Source organism: Chiloscyllium plagiosum, unplaced genomic scaffold (genome assembly GCF_037043375.1).
Source record: "Chiloscyllium plagiosum isolate Xiang-an unplaced genomic scaffold, Cpla_swu_hap1 HiC_scaffold_2, whole genome shotgun sequence".
Taxonomy (NCBI): Eukaryota; Metazoa; Chordata; class Chondrichthyes; order Orectolobiformes; family Hemiscylliidae; genus Chiloscyllium; species Chiloscyllium plagiosum.
In genome coordinates, this window is record NW_028270140.1 from 129,733,446 (window position 1) to 129,748,022 (window position 14,577).

At 44.3% G+C, this 14,577-nt stretch overlaps 1 protein-coding gene across 8 annotated transcripts in view; it reads left to right on the plus strand.

Moving 5' to 3' along the window:
• The first annotated feature begins 2,551 nt into the window (after positions 1–2,551).
• Positions 2,552–14,577, plus strand: part of irf2b (interferon regulatory factor 2b) — a 65,095-nt gene continuing 53,069 nt past the window's right edge. For 7 of the 8 annotated variants that reach the window (XM_043705656.2, XM_087973533.1, XM_087973519.1 and 4 more), the window contains exon 1: positions 2,553–2,761. The gene's annotated coding sequence lies outside the window, so the exon portion shown is untranslated. Of the gene's footprint in view, positions 2,762–14,577 lie in introns of all 8 variants that reach the window. The other variant, XM_087973523.1, reaches the window with a different exon arrangement.

Consider the following 14,577-nt stretch of genomic DNA (forward strand, 5'->3'; position numbering starts at 1 on the left):
AAGATGGCACTGGACAGTAGTTGAAAAATGTGTTGCTGGAAAAGCGCAGCAGGTCAGGCAGCATCCAAGGAGCAGGAGAATCGATGTTTCGGGCATAAGCCCTTCTTCAGGAAATTTAATTGGCAATGGCTGGAAAATGGCATTGGAAGAGTTAAGCGGTTGCTTTTGACACGCCTTCTTTTGGTGTAGTAGATCTCTGTGACTATGACTAAATTAAAAATGCAAAGACAGTGCAGACATGATGGGCGAAATGTTCTCCTTCTGCACTGTAACAATTCTGTGATGCATTGGGTAAGTAGCAATCATGTTGGCAAAATGGAACATGATTTGATGAACTTAGAGGGATAAGGAGATACAAATGGAGAATGAAACTTACCGGGTAGCTCTTACAGTAGCCTGTACAGACACAATGGGTCAAATGGCCCCTTTCTGTGCTGCATGATTCTATGCTGCAGTGTATCCATCTGCATTCTTGATGATTCTGAAATGCAGAATACTTTGCTATCTCATCCGGAAAAAAAATAAACAGGAGCAACAAGAAATGGCGAATGTAATCAGCTGAGGTGATTTTTGTGCTGCATGGAAAAGTACAGGCATGGTTGTAATGCAGGCCCATGGTTGAGATGCAGACATCTGTTCTCACGGTTAATGGTTAAAAGCAGCCTCAGGGAAATTACAATCTCTGATGGGTGCGTTACTGCTTCTGTATCTAAAAGTCCGTGGGTTAGAACATAGGCTGAAAAAACGTTTTAACAAGCCACAGTTAAACTTTCTGGAGCTGAGAAAACAATGATAGAGTTAAGCTACCAAATAATACAAGGGGACATTATAAATAATGTTAAACAACTCAGTATGTAACAGTGTTTATCTGTTTCTCTCATTTTACAACCATTTTCCATCAATATTAATTTTTGCACCTATCCAAATTTAATAATCGGTTCCATTAATGTGAGCAAGCTTAAAATGTATTTCCTTTAGCAGTTACGCAGATCAGTATCTTGTGAACATGTAAAATGAAACTTTAATGGGCGGTAAATAATCAAATTTCTAACACAAACAGGTTATCTTAAAGAAAGAAAGCACCGAGCAATTTTGTAGCCGTTAAGTTATTTTGTTTTAATCGTTGAAATCCTTGTCACAGAAAAAAAACCCAAATGTGCGCAGAAACATTGAGATAGATATAGTCCTATGGGTCAATCTGTGCAGGTCAAAACCGTCCTCGGGAGTGGGTGAGGGATTTCTCTCTCTCCGTTCACTGTGGCCAAGAGTCTGGACCCCCCCGGACTCGAGATCTCCAGCACCAGACCAATACCCCCGCCCCAGCTGCGGCCACCAGAACCACCTCCCGCCCCAGCGGGATCTCTGGCCACCAAGCGGATCTGAGGACCAGTTCCCCCCAACCCAAGCGGATCTCTGAGCATCAGATCCCCCGCCCCAGCGGATCTCTGAGCACCAGATCCCCCGCCCCAGCCGATCTGAGCACCAGATCCCCCCCCACCCCAGCCGATCTGAGCACCAGATCCCCCCCACCCCAGCGGATCTCTGAGCACCAGATCCCCCCCACCCCAGCCGATCTCTGAGCACCAGATCCCCCCGCCCCAGCCGATCTCTGAGCGCCAGATCCCCCGCCCCAGCCGATCTCTGAGCACCAGATCCCCCCGCCCCAGCCGATCTGAGCACCATATCCCCCCGCCCCAGCCGATCTCTGAGCACCAGATCCCCCCCACCCCAGCCGATCTCTAGCCACCAGATCCCCCCGCCCCAGCCGATCTCTGAGCACCAGATCCCCCCCACCCCAGCCGATCTCTGAGCACCAGATCCCCCGCCCCAGCCGATCTCTGAGCACCAGATCCCCCCGCCCCAGCCGATCTCTGAGCACCAGATCCCCCGCCCCAGCCGATCTCTGAGCACCAGATCCCCCGCCCCAGCCGATCTCTGAGCACCAGATCCCCCGCCCCAGCCGATCTCTGAGCACCAGATCCCCCCGCCCCAGCCGATCTGAGCACCAGATCCCCCCCACCCCAGCCGATCTCTGAGCACCAGATCCCCCCCACCCCAGCCGATCTCTGAGCACCAGATCCCCCCCACCCCAGCCGATCTCTAGCCACCAGATCCCCCCGCCGATCTCTGAGCACCAGATCCCCCCCACCCCAGCCGATCTCTAGCCACCAGATCCCCCCCGCCCCAGCCGATCTCTGAGCACCAGATCCCCCCCATCCCAGCCGATCTGAGCACCAGATCCCCCCCACCCCAGCCGATCTCTAGCCACCAGATCCCCCCCCCCCCCAGCCGATCTCTAGCCACCAGAATCCCCCGCCCTTACCCCGCGCCCACCCCCGACGCGGAGCGGGCCGGGACCCAGTCCACCCTCCGGACTGACGATCTGGGGAAGTGAAAACTGAAAATGAATTTGTGATGAACCCGATGCAGCCCGTCAGACCAATGGAAGTTTGCAGAAGACTTCCGCAGTCGGCCGAGTGAGGCCCGCCCAGGCGATGGTGTAAATTGTTAAGGCACAAACACGAAAACAAATCGCGAGGGGGGAGGGGGGGATGGAATTTCCAGCCTTTCGCCGCCTTCTTTTACTTTCGATCTAATTCTGCAACTGGCAGGACGGGGGGCTTGGGTTTTGCCTCTTTGGTCGTATCTGTGTGATTCTTTCCCCCCTCCTCCCCCTTTTCCTTTCTCGACGTGACCATCCCGCTGTCAGCCACTTTGAAAACACCAGGGATCATTTATCTTTGGAAGTGGGGATTTGGAGGTAACGAACAGGTTTTGTCAAAAGATTCGAAATGCATAAAGCAGGAAGTAGTTTATTGTGTATTGCAACATTTTTTACGTGCATGAGAAATGTCAGCATTTTGTGTCTAAAAAGAAAGAAACATAAAGCGTCGAACCGCGCTGCAAAAGGAAAACTAAAAGTGTTTCCAACTTTTTTTTTAAGCGCCGAGCTTTCTGTTTTTTTTTTGGCAGTTTTAGTTTCGTTTTTACCATAAACACCTCTGCAAATGTTGGTAATTTAATTAATGCCGGACTTGGATCTTTGCCGACACATGCAATTTGATTTACTCAGTTTGTTTCTTTTACAAAATGCTGTTGGTTTTGATTTTTTTTCGGGGGGGGGCGGGTGCAGGGTTGAAATGCATTCGGGCTACTTTAGGTCAACAAGTGCACTATTAAAAACAAGTCTGATCCTTCTTGCCGATGTTAGAAAACTTGAATCCTTTTACAGTCTGTGTGTTAAAATATGGAGGAACTAGCAATTTGGGTTTGTACGTTTTGGATTAAGGAAAACATCAGCAGGGCTAGGTTGCTAAATTATGGGAAGAAATTATAAACGGAAATGTGTTAAGCGATATACTCTTGACAGTTCGATTTGGGAAATTTCAGATAATCCTGCAGTGGCGTCAAGACGTATTTATAGGACAACTTTGCCAGTTTAACCGACATTAAAGGCAGAAACTCGTACTGCAATTGCCCTGACTTCAAAGTGGAAAAAAAAAGTAGAGGGTTGAGGCTGCAGTAATGCGGGGCTAGTTTGTATTTTTTGCAAGCTTTTATTAGTTTTAATCTGTTTTTTAATAAACTCACTTCCGCCTTCTGAGCTCTGGGCGCGTCAAAGGCGGCTTGGTGCTTTAATGGACATTTCCGAGAACGAATAGGACACAAGGGAATGTGATTGACAGAGGGAGCGGACAATGAGATGGTGTCGACCCGCTGACTGATGGAGATCGCAGCCAATGTGCGTGTCTCCTTCCCCTTGTTAAACAGTCGAGCGAAGGTGAACAGATGCGGTTGCGTTACATAATTGGAGAATTACAGTGTTTAAAAAAAACCACACACACACACACACGTTGGGAAATATGGCAGAGTGAAAGAGGAAAAAAACATGTTTTTACTTGAAGTATTTAGGGGCAATACGATTCAAAAGCAGCGAAGGTTGTATTCGTGTTAGACCCGAGAAAAGTGTTACAATTCGAGTCTCCATGTTACAAAGGCGATAAGCAAACCCTGGAGAAAGTGCTTTGAAAGTTTATCAGGAAAGGTTGAACGCTCTTCGTCAGGAAAAAGAGAGGCGTGAGATGTGACCTGTTTAAAAGAGGTCGTTAAGACTATGAAGGGGTTGGGAAAATGTGACTGGATATCTGCAGGGTGTAGTGGAGTAGCCCAGGATAGGCATCAGCAAATACCCGTCAGGACTAAACGCCGAGGCTGAGTTAGATTTACATGGTTGCGCCAAGAAAAGCGCTTACCACATGGAACTGCTGAGCTGAATAGTAGCGCACACATTTCAGGTAAAGCTAAGTAACAAGATGAGGTTGAAATAAATAGGATTCCGTGATCGAGTGAACTTAAGTGGGAGGAAACTTGTGTGAAGTATAAACACTGGTATGGAGTTCCTAGGCCAAATGGCCTGTTCCTGTTTAATTATACGTGTTTAATATGGTCACAAAATAATTGAGGATTAAAGATTTAAATTTTAAAAAAACTTCAGTCTTGGAGAGGATTTTTTTTGTTAAATACAGTTAAAATCCAAGTACTTAAGTGTTTGCAAAATACTTGATGGCTCAGTGGTTAGCACTGCTGCCTCACAGAGCCAGGGACCCGGATTCGATTCCAGCCTCGGGTGACTGACTCTGTGGAGTTTGCACATACTCCACATGTCCTGTAGGTGCTCTGGTTTCCTCCCACAATTCAAAAGATGTGCAGGTCAGGTGAATTGGCCATGCTAAATTGCCCATCGTGTTCAGGGATGTGTAGCTTAGGTGCATTAGTCAGGGGAAATACGGGTCTCACTCTCTCTAGTTACAGGTCTGCCATGTAGTCAGCGGGTCTGTCCAGGATCTTGGAACCTATATAGTGGGTGCTTCTAAGACTTCCAAACATTCAGTCAATCAACCAATGATGCATAGTGATCGCAGTGTATACAATCCACAAGAGGCAAAGCAGTAACTAAATCTCCTTAGTTAAAAATCACACAACATCAGGTTATTATTCCAACAGGTGTATTTGGAAGGCCTAGCTTTTAGAGAACTGCTCGTTCATCAGGTTGCTGTGGAGCAGAATCACAAGACACAGAAGGCTCCTTAGACAGTGTCTTCCAAACCTGTAGAGGGGCATGGATATGGTGAATAACCAAGGTCTTTTTCTCATGATAGTGGAGTCCAAAACTAGAGGGCATAGGTTAAAGGTGAGAGAGGAAAGATTTAAAAGGGACCTGAGTGACAACTTATTCACACAGAGGGTGGCGGGTATATTGAATGAGGAAGTGGTGGACAGGCAGGAGGCTGGAAGAACAAAGCAAGCCAGGCAGCATCAGGAGGTGGAGATGTAGGGTTACACTGTCCTGAAGAAGGGTTACACGCAAAGTGTCCACTTGTACCATCTCCTGATGCAGCCCGGTTTGCTGTGTTCTTCCAGCCTCCTGCCTGTCTGCTTTGGATTCCAGCATCTGCAGTTTTTTTTTGTCTATAGAGGAAGTGGTGGAGGTGGGTACAATTACAACATTAAAAAGGCATCTGGATGGGTCTGTGTACAGGAAGGATTTAAATGGGTATGAGCCAAATGCTGGCAAATGGGACTAGATCAGTTTAGGATATGTGGTTAGCATGAATGAGTTGGACCAACACACTTCTTTCCGTGCTGTATAACTCTATGACTGCTACTATCTAGAAGCACAAACACAGCAGGTGAATGAGAATGACATCAAATTGAAGTTCCCTCCAAGCCACATGTAATACTAACCTGAAGGTCTGTCACCATTTCTTCACTGTCAATAGGTCAAAATATAGGAAGTGGCTCTCTAACAGATTTATGGTGTCTGTATACTCAAGAATTGCAATTAGTTGAAGAAGTTCCAGGGCAACTAGGGTTAGGGTGCAAAAAGTGCTGAACATTGTGCAATCATCAGTGAACATCCTCTCTTTTGATGCTATGATAGAGGGAAGATCATTGACGAAGCAGCTGAAGAATATTTTCCTGTAGGGATGTACTGAAGCTGAGATGATTGATCTTCAACAGCTACTGCAGCTTATTTTGTGGCAGGTAATACTCCAATCATTGGAGATTTTTTGCCCCAATTCCCATTTACTCCAGTTTTTTCCTCTGGCTCCTTCATTCCACATTCGGTGAAATGTAGCCTTGATGTCAAGGGTGGTCACTCCCACCTTACCACTGGTATTTAGCTCTTCAGTCTGTGTTTGAACCAAAGCTCTAATGATGTCAGGAGTGGCCCTAGCAGAACACAACTGGGCGTCACTAAGCAGGTTAGTGTTGAGCAGGTGCTGCTTGGTAGCATTGTTGATGGCACCTTCAATTACATTAGTGATGATCAAGAGTAGACTGATGAGGTAGTAATTGGCTGAGTTGGATTTGTCCTGCTTTTTGTGTACAGGAGATATTTGGGTAAATTGCCACATTGCCACATTGCCAGGTAGATGCCAGTGATGTCACTCTGCTCAAGTCTCCAGTGCCTCCAACTGTTTTTTTAATATCACTTGGAGTGAATGGAATTAGCTGAAGACTTGTATCTGTGATGCTGGGGATCACTGGAGGATGCCACAGTGGATCACCTGCATGGCAGTTCTGGCCGAAGATTGTTGCGAATGCTTCAGCCTTAATGTTTGCATGAATGTGCTGGGCTCCTCTGTCATTGAAGATGGGGATATTTGTAGATCCTCTATCTCTATTGAGTTGTTTAATTGTCCACCACATTCACCACCATGTATTTTTTATTTCTCATAGTCTACCATTGTTAGGTGGAGAAGGTATTCTATCAGCAATCCTGGATGATGCCCTTAAGTGGGGCATTTAAGGGACTCATTTGGCATCAGAAAGGAAATGCTATCCACAAGCCTCAGACTTAGTTGGGACAAGTTGAGATGATACATGGTCGTCAGGGTTCAGCCAGCACCACTCCATCCAGTTCATTGCCCTCTTGCCTCCAAATGTGTTGGATGACATTTGCATTTATATAGTGCTTCTGACAGACTGAAATACTTAAGGTGTTTCAAAGAAACATTATAATTATGCCTCCAAGCCACATAAAACGATATTAGGATGGATGACTAAGTATTTGATCTAAGAAAGATTCGTAGAGTCCCTACAATGTGGAAATAGGCCCTTTGGCTCAATAAGTCCACACCAACCCTCTGAAGAGTAATCCACCCAGACCCATTCCCCTATATTTACTCTGACTAATGCACCTAACCCACACACCCCTGATTGGGCAATTTAGCATGGCAAATTTATCTAATCTGCATGTCTTTGGACCGTGGGAGAAACATAATACATTACAGTGCAGTACAGGTCCTTGGGTTCTTGATGTTGCTCTGACTGGTGAAACCAATCTGAAGCTCATCTAACCTACACTATTCCATTATCATTCATATATTTTTCCAATGACCATTTAAATGCCCTTAAAGTTGGCCAGTCTACTACTGTTGCAGGCAGGGCATTCTACACCCCTATCACTCTCTGAGTAAAGAAACTACCTCTGACATCTGTCATATATCTATCACCCGTTAAAGCGTTGTCCCTCGTGCTAGCCATCACCATCTGAGGAAAAAGGCTCTCATTGTCCACCCTATCTAATGCTCTGATCATCTTGTATATCAGTATTAAGTCACCTCTTAACCTTCTTCTCTGTAATGAAAACAACGTCAAGTCTTTCCTCATAAAACCTTCCCTCTTTACCAGTCAGCATCTTAGTAAATCTTCTCTGCACCCTTTCCAAAGCTTCCACAACCTTCCTATAATGTGGTGACCAGAACTCTGTGGCTGCAACATGACCTCATGACTCTGAAACTCAATCCCTCTACCAATGAAACCTTACACATCGTACACCTCCTTAACAACCCTATCAACCTGAGTGACAACTTTCAGGGATCTGTGTACATGGACACCGAGATCTCTCTGCTCATCCACACTACCAAGAATCTTACCATTAGTCCAGTACTCTGTATTCATATTACTCCTTCAAAAATGATTCACCTCATACCTTTTCTCCATTAAACTCCACTTGCCACCTCTTAGCCCAGCTCTGCAGCTTATCTATGTCCTTCTGTAAGTTGCAACATCCTTCCACACTGTCCATGACTGCACCAACTACAGTGTCATCTGCAGATTTACTAACCCATCCGTCTATGCCCTCATCTAGGTCATTTATAAAAATGACAAACGGCAGTGGCCCGAAAACAGATCCTTGCGGTACACCACTAGTAACTGAACTCCAGGAAGAACATTTCCCATCAACCACCACCCTCTGTCTTCTTGCAGCTATCCAATTTCTAATCTAAATGGCTAAATCACCCTCAATCCAATGTCTGTATTTTCTGCAATAGCCTACTGTGGGGAGACCTATCAAACGCTTTACTGAAATCCATATACACCACATCAACCGTTTTACCCTCATCCACCTGTTTGATCACCTTCTCAAAGAACTCAATGAGGCGGAACCCCAAACAGACACTGGGAGAATGTGCAAACTCCACACAGACAATCGCCCGAGACTGGAATCGACTGTGGATCCTTGGCGCTGTGAGCAAGCAGTGGTTTTAACGGAGCCCCTTGAAGGATGAAAGTGAGGCTGGAGAGCTATCGAGACAGATTTCCAGAATCTGCGACCTTGGTATCTGCAGACACTGGAGCAATTGGAAGTGTCGGAGAGGACTACTGCTTACCTGGAGGGTGGTGGATTTGAGGGGAGTCAGCAGGGCATGACTATGATGATATTTGAGAATAAAGTTGAGACGTCCTGGAGAAATGCAGAAACAGCTGTTTGAAACAGGAATTTCTTCTGGGGGGCTTAGTTAGGAAAGTGTACCCAAAATGAGACATGTGGTGCATCTGTTTTTACGTATGTGAATTTACACTCCAATTTCCTGTTTAACGAGTGTAACTTATAAGTGGAAATAAAAAGGTAGAGAACAATGTAAACACTAGTGCCCAAAGATAGCTGTGTTCCCACACAGTACATTCCTCATTTAAGCTGGAAATTCAAGTTGTCAATCTAATGTTTTCAAGCTCATTGTGTACAGAATGTCTGAGAAGGTGAAGTTGTAGACTCTTTTAACGTGACTCATACTGGTGTCATAAAAATGCATGTTGGAGAAAAATCAATGAATAAGTGTGATTCCTGACGAGATGTGAGAAAGAAATTGCTCCAAAGGCAGCTATGAGAAACACACAAATGATTTTGTTTCTTGGTGAAGCTGGAATTCTGGGTTGAATTTTACATATGGTTTGAACCAGTGTACCAGTGAAACATTTGTGTTCGTAGCTTTTGAGCCTGGGGAAAGTCGTCATAATGAGCACACAGTTTGATAACTTCATGGAAAAGAGCAAGGAAATTTAGGCATTACGGAATTCCAGGTATAGCACAATTGTGTGCAGGTAGCCTTTATTATTTTGAGCCAGATATTTTCTTTATTTATATCTTTGGGTTCAAATATACAAGAGAGTCCACTACCTTCTGTTTTGCAGTGAGTTTCCATTGATTCTTTACTCAGGTTTTGTCAGGAGAACTTCACAAATATTTTGTAAAGAAAACCTCATTGGGACATGTTTGTGGGAATAAATATAAGGGGGAAACAAGTTCTTAGAATTTAAAGCCTGAAGAGTGGATTATTGTTTTGCTTGAAAATAAAAGTGGACTGAATTTTCTCAGCCCTCCAGAGAATTGAGGGAGGGCTGGTTTTATGGCTGGCATAGGCCTTCTGAAGGACTTCTTGCCCAGGGTGTTTTGCCAGGAGCAGCAGCAGCAGCACCTTTTTTTTTTAACAGTGAAGGGGAGGGTAGGGACTAAATCAAAATAGACTTGAAGGGGGAAATAATGCACTCCACTCCCTGCAGTGCCCACCTCTCCCTGAACAACTCCAGGGTGTTGGTGGACACCGCGTGCTCCTTCTCCAAGGACATCCGGGCCCTAACGTAATCTTGCAGCACTTTTTATTGGGACACTGGTCTATTGGGCGGCCAGTTGAGCCAATTTATGTCCACATTGTCTGCATTGGGATGGCCTGCTGCTGTGTAACTCTCTGCTGATGAACGATGACCTCTTCACCTCTGCCCCCAAGTACCATTTGTGCTACACCATCTGTAAGAAGAGAGAGAATCTTAACAGTCTGCTCTTAATGTTCAATGGCATTGGACCACTACTAATACCCTTGGTAGGGAGACCATTGTCTAGAAACTGAACTGAGTGGGCCAGCCAGATGAATACTGTGGCAGCAAAAGCAGATCAGAAGCTAGCAATGAACTCTCCTCTAGTTTCCCCAGTGCCTTTTACTGTCAACAGGACAGAAGTGAGGTGTGTGATGGAATACCCATTATTTATCTGAATGGGGGCAGATTGGTTTAAGCTTGATACCATCCAGGATAATGCAGCTTGCTTGATCAGCATGCCATCCACTCCCTTGAACATTCATTCCTCATCATTGCACAGAGGAAGCAGTGTGTGCCATCTATAAGATGCACTGCAGCAATTCACTAAGGCTGCTTTGACTGCACCTTCCAAATCTGAGAGTTCTGCAGCCTAGAAAGACTAGTACTCATCAAAATACCACCAACTGCAAGTTCCTCTCCAAGGTGCACACTATCCTGACTTTGAAGTATATCACAGTTCCTCCACTGTTTTTGTGATTGAAATCCATGAACTCCCCTCCCTGCAGCACATTGGCGGATGTAAACCCGATAGACTGCAGTGGCTCAACATGGCAGCTGACTGCCACCACCTTAGGGTAATTAAAGATGGACAACAAATGATGGTCTAGCCAATGACACCCATGTCTCATGAAAGAATGGAAAAAAAACCTAGAGGTTGATAGTCTGACCGTAGCTTCCAAACAAAGCCGTTGGTCTTTAAGGCAACTTCAGCCACAGGTACCACTGATGCTGATGTAGTTGAGGATGCGGACAAACTGATGGGGCAAGTTGTCCTCGTGTTATCTGGCTACTTCTAGCAAAATACTGCTCTGGGATCCCTCTAGAATTGGGTTGCCAGTTGCTTTTGGTCATGGTCAGCAGATCTTTAGCTTCTGCTGATCTGTTCAGCCCTAGTATGTCCATAAGAGTCCTGAACTCAACCTATCTAACTGTGGACTCTTGTGCATCTCGCCTTTGTTCAGTCCACCACTGGTCATTTTATCTTCAACTGCTGGACTCTGAAATCTGGAAACTTCTTTCCTAACCTCTCTCTTGTGACTTCTCCCTGAAAACACTATTTAAAAGATGGCTAATTGAGGTTTTTAAACCTAGAATTCCCACAGTCTGGAAGCAGGCCCTTGAGTCCACACCAACCCTCTGAAGAGTATCCCATCCAGACCATCCCCCTATCTTATCCCTGTAACCCTGCATTTCCCATGGCTAACCCACCTAGCCTGCACATCCCTGGACATTATGGGCAATTTAGTATGGCCAATTGACTGAGCCTGCATATTGCGGGATTGTGACAGGAAACCAGAGCACCAGAGGAAACCCACGCAAACACTGGGAGAACATGCAAACTCTACACAGACAGTAACACAAGGCAGGAATCGAACTCTAGGTTTCTGGTGTTGTGAGGCAGCCACCTTACCGCCCCTTTTATCAACTCTCTTAACATCTCCTTCTTTGGCGCATTGTCAATTTTCATTTGTCTAGGTGTCTGGAGTGCCTCAAGATGTTTCGTTCTGTTAAAGGTGATATACAAATGTAAGTTAGGAGAAAATTACTGCCGATGCTGGAATCTGTACTGAAAATAACAAATGCTGGAGAACACAGCAGGTCAGACAACATCCATGGAGAGAGAGCAAGCTAACGTTTTGAGTCTAGGTTGCTGTTCTTCAGAGCTGAAGTGAAGTGTGGAGGGCAGCATTTATGCTGTAGTTGGGGGTGATGGAGTTGGTGGGGCGTAGAGTGCTGGTGGAGAAAAGATGTTGATGGTTCAGATTAAATTGTTATTTTGCAGGTAAAGCAGTACAGCTCTCACAGCTTCTAGTTGATACGTGCTGTACAAGGTTGTCAGTGTATCCTGTAGCCTGATATCCTTTAGACTGCAAGCAACACAAGAAATCTGAAACAATAGTTAAAAATTGCACTTTTAGGGAGGATTTGAAATAGGTATTTAAGATGGGAATGTTTATGTACTATGTCGCTATTTGTGGCTTTTCAGTTTGGAAAGAGCCACTGTCATTTTGACCACACTTTACAAAGTTTCTCTTTTATCTCAGCATGGAACAAATTATACAGTTACGTGGACTAGTTTTAAAATCACAAGTTCCATGGCAATGAAAATGAGGAAACTGTCAATGTAGCAATGTTATATGAAGGCAACGAAGCCGGTCTATATCTGTCCTGGGGACCTGGAAGACTGAAACATTCACAACTTAATGACTCCATTCAGATACTTACTTGAGGTTTGTTATCATTACCAACCAAGGCAACATGAAGTTTGCGAAGTGGGTAGGAATAAATGTTAACCTGATTGCGAAACAACAGTGTGTGGAATTTGTGACAGGAAGCAGTGAATAATTGGGATTGCAAAGAAAAAAGCTGCTTGACCTACCTAGAATAAGCAATGTACCCAACACGGTACAAATGGCATTTTATCATCAATTCCTAATATAATGATGAATGGCTATCATGAAAAAGAGTATTGTTTCTGCTTCTCTTTTAGTTGTGTTAGCATCACGGACTAATAGCCATATTCTGCTGGCATTGTCTGGGTCGTGCTAGCTAGCTTGACACTAGCTGAGGTGATAGTCCTGATAATGAAAACAGAAATAATCTAAAGATGGGGCTTTACGATTTCACGTGATGTGTCTCTGACTGTTTCGTTTGGTAGCTTTTCCATTGTGAGATTGTCCGTGGTAAGAAAGATTGTTCACACACTGCCTTGGAAACAGATAGTCTTTGTGCTTTGTGTGGATGATTATTTTGTGTTTTGTCATTGTTGGAGGGCATGAGATTTGCATTTTTGTCAATTTCCACAAGTTCATTCCTTATTTCACAGAACATGGCCAGGTTATTTATTTGCTTCAGTGATTCGCATTCCAAATCTTTGAGCAGAGATGGTGTTTCTCCATTTCTGATGCTTGCAGAATTGGATTGTATGAATCTTTCCTAATCAATCAATCTCTCACCAAATATAGGGACGCTGCACACTCAAGGAATGGATGAACTAATTAGATTCTCTACAATGTGGAAACAGGCCCTTCGGCCCAACCAATCCACACCGACCCTCTGAAGAGAAACCCACCCAGACCCATTTCCCTCTGACTAATGCACCTAACACTCTGGGCAATTTAGCATGGCCAATTCACCTGACCTGCACATCTTTGGACTGTGGGAGGAAACCAGAGCACCTGGAGGAAACCCACGCAGACACTGGGAGAACGTGCAAACTCCACACAGACAATCGCCCGAGGCTAGAATCGAACCTGGGACCCTGGTGCTGTGGGACAGCAGAGCTAACCACTGAGCCACCATGCCCTAATGTTTGTTGAATGAACAAACCAATTGTCAAACTGCGAGCTATGTATGTATTTTTAATATGATTTACTCCAAATTTGGGTTCATGTAATTCTAAGTTAAACATATGGGTTTGTCTGCGTGTTTGGTGTTAACAATTAGCTTTTCAAAACTATTTTACTCAAAATTCCAATTAAAAGGGAATTGCCAAAGGTGTCTATGGAACTACCCAAAAGGCTGAGGGGGTCGATTTCCCAGACTCCTGTTTTTTACAGGCTGCGTTGGGAAGCCATTTGAGAGAAGCATGTATCAAACTCTAAAGGGCTGCAAAGTTTTTCAGTGGAGTAATATGCTGAGCAGCACTCCAAAGAAAATAAATTTACTGGTATAAGACATTTTTATTATTCATAACATAAGTTGTGGAAAAGAAAAAAATAAATTGAAGCTGACTTAGGCATAGTATAGCATTGAGAGCAGGATATGTCAGAAGCATGGTAACAATTAAGAAAAAATTATCTATAATTTAGCAGATGAGTTGAAATTGTAATTACTTCAAAGTATTAAAAAAGTTAAGAATTTCTTTGATTTGGAAAGGAACTGATCTGGGTTGCGCTGGAGGTGTAGGTAAGGGAATAGAGTTTTTCTTTCTTGCCTGTCTTCATTTTTGTTGTTAATGAACTTCTGTTTTATTGTTAAAACAAAGTCTGCAACATTGTGTGTTTACGTCTTAGTAGGAGATCACCTCGGTAACACTCTATTTGTTTTCTTACCATTCATGGTCTATTCAATCAGATTACTGTTGCAGATCTGACTTATCAGTTATGAACATCAACTAGACATTATTACATTACAGATGTGACCATGAGATCACAATAGAGTCATAGAAATATGCAGCATAGAAAGAGACCCTTTGGTCTAACAAATCCATGCTGACCAGATATCCTAACCTAATCTAGTCCTATTTGACAGCATTTGGCGCATATCCCTATAAACCCTTCCTATTCATGTACCCATCCAGATGCCTTTTAAATGTTCTAATTTGTATCAGCCTTCACCAGTTCCTCTGGTAGCTCATTCCATACACACACCACCCTCTGTGTGAAAGAATTGCCCCTAAGGTTCCTTTTA